Source organism: Vicia villosa, unplaced genomic scaffold, assembly GCF_029867415.1.
Source record: "Vicia villosa cultivar HV-30 ecotype Madison, WI unplaced genomic scaffold, Vvil1.0 ctg.000342F_1_1, whole genome shotgun sequence".
NCBI classification, from domain to species: Eukaryota; Viridiplantae; Streptophyta; class Magnoliopsida; order Fabales; family Fabaceae; genus Vicia; species Vicia villosa.
In genome coordinates this window covers 775,604-787,096 of record NW_026705152.1, presented here as the reverse complement: position 1 = coordinate 787,096, position 11,493 = coordinate 775,604, and positions in this window count along the sequence as shown.

Sequence of the window (11,493 nt, the reverse complement as noted above, 5' to 3'; positions counted from 1 at the left end):
GGGTCGAGGTCATATTTGTGTATCGAAGGCAGCATCATTTAGGGTCGTATGACCTTTATTTATCGAGGCAGCATGGCTGAGGTATCCTCGTATTCGAGGGACGTGGCTTATTCTGCAAAAAACACAAAGGCAACAGGCAGCAGGCAACAGGCAACAGGCAACAAGGCAACAGAGAGGGTTACCCAAAAGCGTGCGTGTGTGCACCAATCACGTGATTATATTCAATTATATTATCTTGTAAATTAATGAGGCTAATTCAATTTAATAGTTGTCACTCCCTATTTTACTAACCATACAGTATATAAAGCAAGAAACAGTAATATGGGGGAGGGAAATTGTAACCAGCGGATCCCCTTATAGGGTTTGACACAAGTAATAATTAAACAAAAAAATAAAAGGTTAGGGTTTAGGGTTACCAAACTCGTGGCTTTGGCAATTTGACAAACCCTGGAAAAGGCAAACAAAATAGGGTGAGTGTATGGCTAATTCAAAGGCGAACGAGATTGACCCTAAAATAAAGAATAAATAAATATATATAAAAAATAATTAAATAGGTAAGGGTACTTAGCTCGGATTTGATCTGATATGGTTGATAGGACGCTTTAAGGTTAACCCTGAAAAGAGACAAGACAGAAGAAGATGAAGGCGAAACAAACCCTAATTTAAAATATAAATCAAATATAATTTAAATTAAATTAAACTGAGTACTTAACTTTGGCTTTTGAATCAGGCGCGTAGTCGGAAGGCGTTTGAAAAGATAACCCTGAAAAAGGCACAGAAGAAGAAGATTTTTTAGTGTAGGGTAAACCCTAATTAGGATTCAAATTCTCTATAATGACAAATTGATTTAATTAATTATTGGTCTTGCGACCTAATTAATTAAATCGAGTTGAAAAAATAAAATTGAATGTGAAATATATTTTTTAGGAATTTTTTGGAGTTTAAATAAAATACATATGAATTTTTGAATATATATAAAAATAACTAAATAAAATATATAATCAAATATTAAACCTATAAATATAGTTATGAAAATCATATAATTTAAATAAAATAAATATTAACTATATACATATAAAATTAATTTGTATATTAAAATAAATAAGAGGAGATATTAAATAAATAAAAATAAAATAAATAATGTTATTATATAAAAATAGATTTATGTAATTAGATATAAAAAATTTGGGAAACTTAGCTTGTAATCGTATGTGGCGTGGTTGGAGTTCTTGAGATGCACCCTCAACCATGGGGTGTTGGATCTGAGATGATTTTGATCTGGACGGCTGAATGTGAGGAGGCGCATGGCAAGCTGATTTGAATGCACCACATGGGATCTGGGAAGCCAACATAGCAAACAAGTAAAAAATAGTAAAAACGCTACCTGGGGATCGAACCCAGGTCTATTGAGTGACCATCAATTCGCTTCAACCAACAGGGCACTTTCCCTATGCTGATCTAAACACGCGTTTTATGAATAATATGCAAAACGGATGTTTTCAAACTTTTAAAACACGCGCCCCAATGGCTTCTTCTTCCTCGGTAGTCTTTGGAAACGCAGAGGCTTTTGGCAACGCTTTCTTGGTGTTACCATAAAGCTGCAACCTGCGAAAATCCACTATGTTTAATATAAATTCAAGAGATAGCCATAAAATGAATCGAATTTGCCTCCTGAGCATAGCCGTGGCCTTAGTTTCGTCCAATTTTGCTTGGTTTGTAAAGCCCTATCTTGAGAGCCACAAACCCTAGCCATGGTGAAACCGTATTCTCGCATCGAAACTTCAATCAAACTGTTCAGATACCATCGAAACATCAACACAAACAAGATTATATAATCAAACTCAATTAAAAATACATGAATATATGAAATTGAAACCGAAACCGAATTGTTCAAATTGTGGTCGTATTCCACAATTTTATATGTATGCAGGACTTGTGAGGGTCTGGAATCAATCAGAGAAGGTCACTGAATGTATTGGAATGCTTGTAATGGCTTGAAACACTGTGAATTTTGATCTGCTAGTTGCTTGTACTCCACGATTTTTTTGAGTTTTGTGAAAGCTCTAAGAGGCTGCCGAACCATCCTTTTTCTCGCAACCTCCAAACACAAATACTACCATGGCAAGGCTATTGAGTGTGTGAAATTCGTTTTTGTGAATGAGAATCTGTACGTGGGAGAAGGTTAGTTGTTGTATGGAAATTGTATCGTGGGTGGTAGTAAAAAATAGGATTCATTCTTTTTTTTTCTTTGACTTGTATTGTTGTGTATATATAATAGATGAAATTAGGTCAAAGAATGGGCTTGGACCCTAACTTATCTCTTATTGCTAAACTATGATTTTATTTGATTTTAATTTGGCTTTAAATAAATCAAATAAAACATGAGAATAAACAATAATTTGTCCACGGTCCTCTTGAATGATTAAAATAAATTCCCATAGATTAATTCAAATATTTTTTATATTTATTTGGTTTATTTAGACTTTAAGTGAATAAAATCCAGATAAAATAAATAATGTTATAAAAAATGAATGAATGATATTATGGGTCTTTATTTGGAAGGAGGTATGCATGCTTGCTACTTGAGCAGTTGGAGCTGAGACTTCTTGAGCCAAAATATCTTGAGATTATGGTGGGCAAATTTTGGGGTATGACAGCTGCCCCTGCTCAATTATCTTAAACCTGAAGATGTAGAATGGTTTTGTGTGCCAGTCGGTATCTGAAGGTGGAAGATGATTGAACACTAGAATACCAAGAAATTTGCCCTAGCTGAAGTAGGGACCTTTGTCAGAGATGGGCTTAGAGATGCCATCCAGGCCTTGAGAGAAAGTTTATTGGAGTATTGATTGTTGCGAGGTTTCTGTTTTTAGTCTTTGAATGTTGAGGAACCGTCTGAGGTATCGACTCAAGTCTGAATTGGATTATTTAAGGAATCGTCTGAGGTATCGACTTAAATTCGAAGCATATCACTGAGGCACCGTCAAAGGTATCGACTCAGATATGAAGGTGGATCATTAAGGAACCGTCAAAGGTATCGACTTAACTTCCAAAGGTAGATCATTAAGGAACCGTCAAAGGTATCGACTTAATATTCGAAGCATATCATTAAGGCACCGTCAAAGGTATCGACTTAGATATGAAGGTGGATCATTAAGGAACCGTCAAAGGTATCGACTCAGATATGCGGATAGATTGTATAAGGAACCGTCAAAGGTGTCGACTTATATCTGAAGTATGTCGTTAAGGAACCGTCAAAGGTGTCGACTTAACTCTGAAGCATATCATTGAGGCACCGTCAAAGGTATCGACTCAGATATGTAGATAGATTGTATAAGGAACCGTCAAAGGTATCGACTTATATCTGAAGTGTGTTGTTAAGGAACCGTCAAAGGTGTCGACTTAACTCTTGATGTGGGTTGTTAAGGAACCGTCAAAGGTATCGACTTAACTCTGAAGCATATCATTGAGGCACCGTCAAAGGTATCGACTCAGATATGTAGATAGATTGTATAAGGAACCGTCAAAGGTATCGACTTATATCTGAAGTGTGTTGTTAAGGAACCGTCAAAGGTGTCGACTTAACTCTTGATATATTAAGGAACCGTCAAAGGTGTCGACTTAATACTTGAAAATAGAGGTAGTAGTATCCTGAAAAGTAGAGGTTAGTTTTCTTGTGTCATGATGCATGTGTTTATGTAATGAGTATCTCAAAATAAATGAGAAACTTCATATGTTATGGATTTGTTATGCAGTGATGTATGCGATGTATGTTTGTGTCATGTGGTATGCGAATATGATTTATGTTATCTTCGTCGAGAAAATAAATCTCCAGGTCTTTGTGTTTTTGATGTTTGATTTCGTCTTGAGGAAGTACATCTGGGGATTTATGATTTCTGCTTGGGGATGATTAGTAACTTGATGTACCCTGATTGGGGACAAAAGTATTAGTGACCCATGTTGGAGAAGAGAATGATGTCGGGGAACCAGCAATGTTGAAGATGTAAACTTTGTTGGGGAGCCATGTCTTTGTCGAGAGCGTTTGAAGATATCTTCTTAATGATTACTCTGTGGGGATATGATCTTGTGAACCCATCTCTGTGGGGAGACATGGGTGAAAGTTGCCCCCAGTATTATAGTAACTACCATTCCTGGATTTGGTTAGGACACACCACTAAGTATTGATCAGATGTCAAACTGGACTTTCATAGATTTGCCCCTTGCTAGTGAGGACTTTATGAAGTGTATATTGTAGGCGACATGCCCCTAGTAATCGTAAACTTAGGATGATGCCCCTGACTGTTTGGCTTTTGAGAGATTCTTGGAATCTTGACTTGATTGCCCCAGATTGATTGGGAAAAACGTGTCATGCCCCCTTGTATACGTAGGAGACATTGCTTCTTGGAGTAATATTGTCTGTCGGGATAACTTTCAATCATTAGTTGTATCCTGTGCAAATTCTCTCTGTTGCTAACATTTGAAATTATGTAGCAAAATTTGTTTAATAATGAATTCATGAGATGCAGTGCATACGTTTGTCTTGAGTTTTTGAAAAACATTAAAGCATGAGATGTAAAAACATGACATTTGTAAGAACATGATATTTATAACAACATGCCGTTTGTAAAAACGTGACATCAACTTGGCATTTATGGTAAACCTTAAGGAGTCAGGATACCTTTTTGGTGATAGTATGCTTTCGAACTAACCATGCTTCAGTTAGGACTTTCAAGGGTTGTAACGTGGCTTGGTTCATGGTTTAAGAAACAAAGGATAAAGGCTCAAAGTTTGATTGTACCCACCCCTCTTCGTGATGATCTTCAGTCCTAAGCTCAGTTAATTCGACTTATGCATTCAGGTTCCAAGAGACTTTTGGATTTGCACCTTTGATAATGATGATGGTTCACAAGCAGAGAGAACTTTTGAGATGGCAGTCACTTCTTCCTTTTGGTAACCACAACTTTGAGTTGTTCAAGAATTTATTGACGTCTTTTTTCATCTTTTTGATATCCCTAACTTTTGCCTGAACTGTCTATTTTTGAGATTGCAGTCAGCGGGATGCCTTGATTTTTGCCTAAGTCTTTTTTTTTTTATTTTTGACTTAGCAGGCTTTTCTTTGTATATATGTTTTTTTCCATTTTTCTCTTTTTGAAAGATAATGACTGCCTTGTTTGATGATTGATGAACCGTCATTGTCTTTTGATTGACATCTCCAACACTTCTTTGATGTGTGCAGACGAACGCTTGTGATTGAAACCTTTGTTGAAAGGTGTACTGAATGGTTCTCTTAAAATAGAATGCACAGCCAAATTAACTGAGAACTACCCTGCCCCAGGTTATGATCACAGGTTTTGAATTATTCAAGAAAGAAAACTCCTACAACTTAGGCTCAAAAGGGCTAACGAGGGATTATCATCCTTATATCTCCACTGTTTAGGAATTGAAATAATGCCTGTACATCGTCAACATAGTCCGTTCAAAAGCATACTGTATGAGGTTGCGGTATCGTTTTCGTCATCCTCCCTCAAAAGGCTTACAGCTTAGCAGGAGTTGAATAAACACAAAACATATGCAAAGTAAATACGTGATTTGAAATGAATGATAACGAAATAATGTATTCAAGACAAACATATGCAATGCACTGATGATAGTTATTAAAATAGATAATGTCTATCATAAGTCGAATGTTTAAACAAACAGAATAGAAATTGCAAACAAAAGTAAATCTAATGATCTAAAAAGTTCATCCTTCTAGCCCTCCATAGTATTAGCAATCTTGTTGTGATTAGGCATGGGAGCAGTGATCACATTAGGAGTTGCAGGATGTTCGAACTCAATTTCACCAGCGTCGATCATATCTTGGATCTTATTCTTCAACGGCCAACAATTCTCCGTGTCATGTCCAGGACTGTTAGAATGATATGCGCACCTCGCGTTGGGTTTGTAACTAGGAGCAGAAGTGTTAGGATTTTTAGGAGGATCCCTCAGAGTGATCAAATTTGCCTTTTGGAGATGTTGTAAGGCTTGAGCTAGCGACATATTGATCTTTGTGAATTGACGTCTGGGTTTATCTTGTTTGTTTTGACGACCCTGTTGAGGCGCCGGTGTGGAGCTCAGAACTGCCCCAATAGATTGATCATGGCTTATACTTTTCTGCCCATACACAACATTGGAATCTGACCTCCCATTAGAATGCTTCTTTGTAGTACCTAAGGATGTAGCCATTTGAATCTTACCACTTCGAATACCACTCACGACACGTTCCCCAATCAGTATGAGTTCAGTGAATCCAGATGATGAACTCCCCAATAAATGACTATAGAAAGGACCAGTCAGTGTACTCATAAATATATCGACCAATTCTCTGTCAGCTAAGGAGGGTTTGACTCTTCCAGCTAGATCTCTCCACTTTTGAGCATACTCCTTGAAACTTTCTTTAGGTCCCATGGACATGCTTTGTAGTTGCATGCGAGTTGGTGCGAGATCGGAATTATATTGGTATTGCTTATAGAAAGCAACAACTAAATCTTCCCAGGTATGGATGTTGGTACTTTCCAGTTGATAATACCATTCGAGTTGAGTTCCAGATAAGCTTTCCTGAAAGAAATGGATCCAGAGCCTCTTATCAGTAGTGTGAGGCTGAATCTTCCTTACATAAGACCTCAAGTGTAGTTTAGGACAAGAGACTCCATCATACTTAGCAAAGGCGGGAGTTTTGAATTTTGGAGGAATAACGACCCCAGGCACAAGTCCAAGCTCTTCAAAATCCAGCCCAGGTACCTTCTGAATTTCCACACTTCTCAGACGCTCTTCTAACATCTGGTATTTGTCATCGGGATGTTCGCCCTCATGGTAATAGTCCTCTTCTTCTTCAGAGAGTTTGGCAGAATCGTGGTTACTTTTTGCATCGGTTTTGATACTAGCATTATCATCTTGCTCATCCTCATCACTGTCTTCAGAGGTTTCAGCATCCCTGAGTTGCAAGATTGGTCTAAGCTTTTTTACTCGAGTCTTCTTACCCTTTTTCTTCTTCTTTCTAGTCAACATGGCTTTCAGCTCTTCTTGCCCTTTGGACAAATTCAGAATCAAGGCTTGGAACTCGGTGTTTTGAGCTTGAAGATCCTTAACTGATTGTTCGAGATTCATGATGCTGAAATAAACAGCGAGGAAGGATGAGAAACCCATCATAGGAAACCTGTTATGCAATGTTATGAATGCAAATGAAATGTTTTCAAGGATCTTTAAGGAATTTAGTTAGCAACTTTAGGAATTTAATCAGTCACAGCTTCGTCTGAAGAACCTTGGCTTTCATTTTTAAGCGTCCTTCTTTAAGAATCAAGCTCACCATATCGAGTGGGTCATCGCCTCTGATTCAGGATACTTCTGAATTTGAAGATACGTGGCCAGAGGAAAATAAATCCTCTTGCCCCTTGATAGGTACTGGATCTCTGAATTGGAAGGTATGTGGCCAGAGGGAAGTAAATCCTCTTGCCCCTTGATTAGGAGATCAACCTTTGATAAGGGCACCTGAAATTGTGCGCCCTAAATCCCTAAGATCCTTGAAAGGGTTAGTTAAATCATGTTATGCTTATGATGTCATGATGTCATGAATGTTATGCGAATGCAATTCATTAGGCATAGTGTGAGATAGTAAGGGCAAACACGTCCTTTTAACAAAACCTGCAAAGAACAAAGGTTAGTAGCAAACACAAACAAGTCACACAAGTCACACAATTTTTGACTTAAGGCTTGCATGGAGTCTGATCAGGTGTCCTTCCCAAGGGTATTTCTATGGATAAGGAGATTTCAGCAACGGGTTCTACAAGTTATCCAGAATTGTCAGCCCTTCTAAAGCACCCTCGGACATGATGCATTCGCACCATGCAATGATACTTTGAGAAAGGACCTATCTGAATTGTAGTATCGGGTAGCGACTAGTCCTTAACATTTGTCAAGGGTAGTCCCCCCACTACGTTCCTAAAGGCCAGGATGGGTTAAGGGTAACTAAAGGTCCTTGAGCTCCGGCGCACCCACAGACACATACATAGACCCCCCTCATTTGAGAAAGGTGTGCATATGCTATGGAGTCCTAACTCAAGCGTGAACTTCATATTGACTCATCTCCCACATATGTGAAAGAGGTCGCCATGACTATGCCACTCCTAATCTTAAGTGTTCTTGAATCCGGGAATAGGATTCGTCCTTCAATTTTCCCAAAACGCCCCTGAAAGATAAGACAAACAAAGAAAACAATAGAAAACATTTAAGTGAATCCTAAACTTTTAAGGTAACCCCTCTTTTATCGAATTTTGATCCCCAGCAGAGTCGCCAGTTCTGTAATACGGTGAACTGACTTTTTATCAATCGAAATGTCGCGGTAAGCAAGAGTCGCCACCGACTTTTATTTTATCCAAACAAATTCGGAAAGGCAAAAAGAAACAGAAAAAAACCTTTTTAAAGAAATCTAAGTTCGGGGGGTAATTTATGCGAAGGGAAGGTGTAAGGCACCCTTTGCATCCATGGTTTTCCATGGGCTCTTAATTGCTTTGCTTGCTCGTTTGTTTTTTTTAAAAAAGGTAGATGAAAGAAAAAAGTGGACTTTAGCTCGTAAATGAGCGTAGCCAGTTTTCGAAGAATTGTGAGAAAGAATATTAAAGATGAGCATTGCAAGGCAATTAGGGGCAATTACCTTAAACTCAGATGATAGGTCTCTTTTTAGCCTTTCAGAATGAAAGGGTCTATCCTTGCCATAAGAGGGCAGGAAGCCTTTCGTTTGGAGGTTGAAGGGTCGTCGAAGCATCCTTTGCCATGAGACTGTCCCATGCCATAAGAGGGCAGGTAGTCTAAGGCAAGGATCAGAATAAGCCTTATTCGTAGGCAGCCAGAAGATACCTCAGCCTTTTTCCGTAGGCAACTTCCGAGGGTCGAGGTCATATTTGTGTATCGAAGGCAGCATCATTTAGGGTCGTATGACCTTTATTTATCGAGGCAGCATGGCTGAGGTATCCTCGTATTCGAGGGACGTGGCTTATTCTGCAAAAAACACAAAGGCAACAGGCAGCAGGCAACAGGCAACAGGCAACAAGGCAACAGAGAGGGTTACCCAAAAGCGTGCGTGTGTGCACCAATCACGTGATTATATTCAATTATATTATCTTGTAAATTAATGAGGCTAATTCAATTTAATAGTTGTCACTCCCTATTTTACTAACCATACAGTATATAAAGCAAGAAACAGTAATATGGGGGAGGGAAATTGTAACCAGCGGATCCCCTTATAGGGTTTGACACAAGTAATAATTAAACAAAAAAATAAAAGGTTAGGGTTTAGGGTTACCAAACTCGTGGCTTTGGCAATTTGACAAACCCTGGAAAAGGCAAACAAAATAGGGTGAGTGTATGGCTAATTCAAAGGCGAACGAGATTGACCCTAAAATAAAGAATAAATAAATATATATAAAAAATAATTAAATAGGTAAGGGTACTTAGCTCGGATTTGATCTGATATGGTTGATAGGACGCTTTAAGGTTAACCCTGAAAAGAGACAAGACAGAAGAAGATGAAGGCGAAACAAACCCTAATTTAAAATATAAATCAAATATAATTTAAATTAAATTAAACTGAGTACTTAACTTTGGCTTTTGAATCAGGCGCGTAGTCGGAAGGCGTTTGAAAAGATAACCCTGAAAAAGGCACAGAAGAAGAAGATTTTTTAGTGTAGGGTAAACCCTAATTAGGATTCAAATTCTCTATAATGACAAATTGATTTAATTAATTATTGGTCTTGCGACCTAATTAATTAAATCGAGTTGAAAAAATAAAATTGAATGTGAAATATATTTTTTAGGAATTTTTTGGAGTTTAAATAAAATACATATGAATTTTTGAATATATATAAAAATAACTAAATAAAATATATAATCAAATATTAAACCTATAAATATAGTTATGAAAATCATATAATTTAAATAAAATAAATATTAACTATATACATATAAAATTAATTTGTATATTAAAATAAATAAGAGGAGATATTAAATAAATAAAAATAAAATAAATAATGTTATTATATAAAAATAGATTTATGTAATTAGATATAAAAAAATTTGGGAAACTTAGCTTGTAATCGTATGTGGCGTGGTTGGAGTTCTTGAGATGCACCCTCAACCATGGGGTGTTGGATCTGAGATGATTTTGATCTGGACGGCTGAATGTGAGGAGGCGCATGGCAAGCTGATTTGAATGCACCACATGGGATCTGGGAAGCCAACATAGCAAACAAGTAAAAAATAGTAAAAACGCTACCTGGGGATCGAACCCAGGTCTATTGAGTGACCATCAATTCGCTTCAACCAACAGGGCACTTTCCCTATGCTGATCTAAACACGCGTTTTATGAATAATATGCAAAACGGATGTTTTCAAACTTTTAAAACACGCGCCCCAATGGCTTCTTCTTCCTCGGTAGTCTTTGGAAACGCAGAGGCTTTTGGCAACGCTTTCTTGGTGTTACCATAAAGCTGCAACCTGCGAAAATCCACTATGTTTAATATAAATTCAAGAGATAGCCATAAAATGAATCGAATTTGCCTCCTGAGCATAGCCGTGGCCTTAGTTTCGTCCAATTTTGCTTGGTTTGTAAAGCCCTATCTTGAGAGCCACAAACCCTAGCCATGGTGAAACCGTATTCTCGCATCGAAACTTCAATCAAACTGTTCAGATACCATCGAAACATCAACACAAACAAGATTATATAATCAAACTCAATTAAAAATACATGAATATATGAAATTGAAACCGAAACCGAATTGTTCAAATTGTGGTCGTATTCCACAATTTTATATGTATGCAGGACTTGTGAGGGTCTGGAATCAATCAGAGAAGGTCACTGAATGTATTGGAATGCTTGTAATGGCTTGAAACACTGTGAATTTTGATCTGCTAGTTGCTTGTACTCCACGATTTTTTTGAGTTTTGTGAAAGCTCTAAGAGGCTGCCGAACCATCCTTTTTCTCGCAACCTCCAAACACAAATACTACCATGGCAAGGCTATTGAGTGTGTGAAATTCGTTTTTGTGAATGAGAATCTGTACGTGGGAGAAGGTTAGTTGTTGTATGGAAATTGTATCGTGGGTGGTAGTAAAAAATAGGATTCATTCTTTTTTTTTCTTTGACTTGTATTGTTGTGTATATATAATAGATGAAATTAGGTCAAAGAATGGGCTTGGACCCTAACTTATCTCTTATTGCTAAACTATGATTTTATTTGATTTTAATTTGGCTTTAAATAAATCAAATAAAACATGAGAATAAACAATAATTTGTCCACGGTCCTCTTGAATGATTAAAATAAATTCCCATAGATTAATTCAAATATTTTTTATATTTATTTGGTTTATTTAGACTTTAAGTGAATAAAATCCAGATAAAATAAATAATGTTATAAAAAATGAATGAATGATATTATGGGTCTTTATTTGGAAGGAGGTATGCATG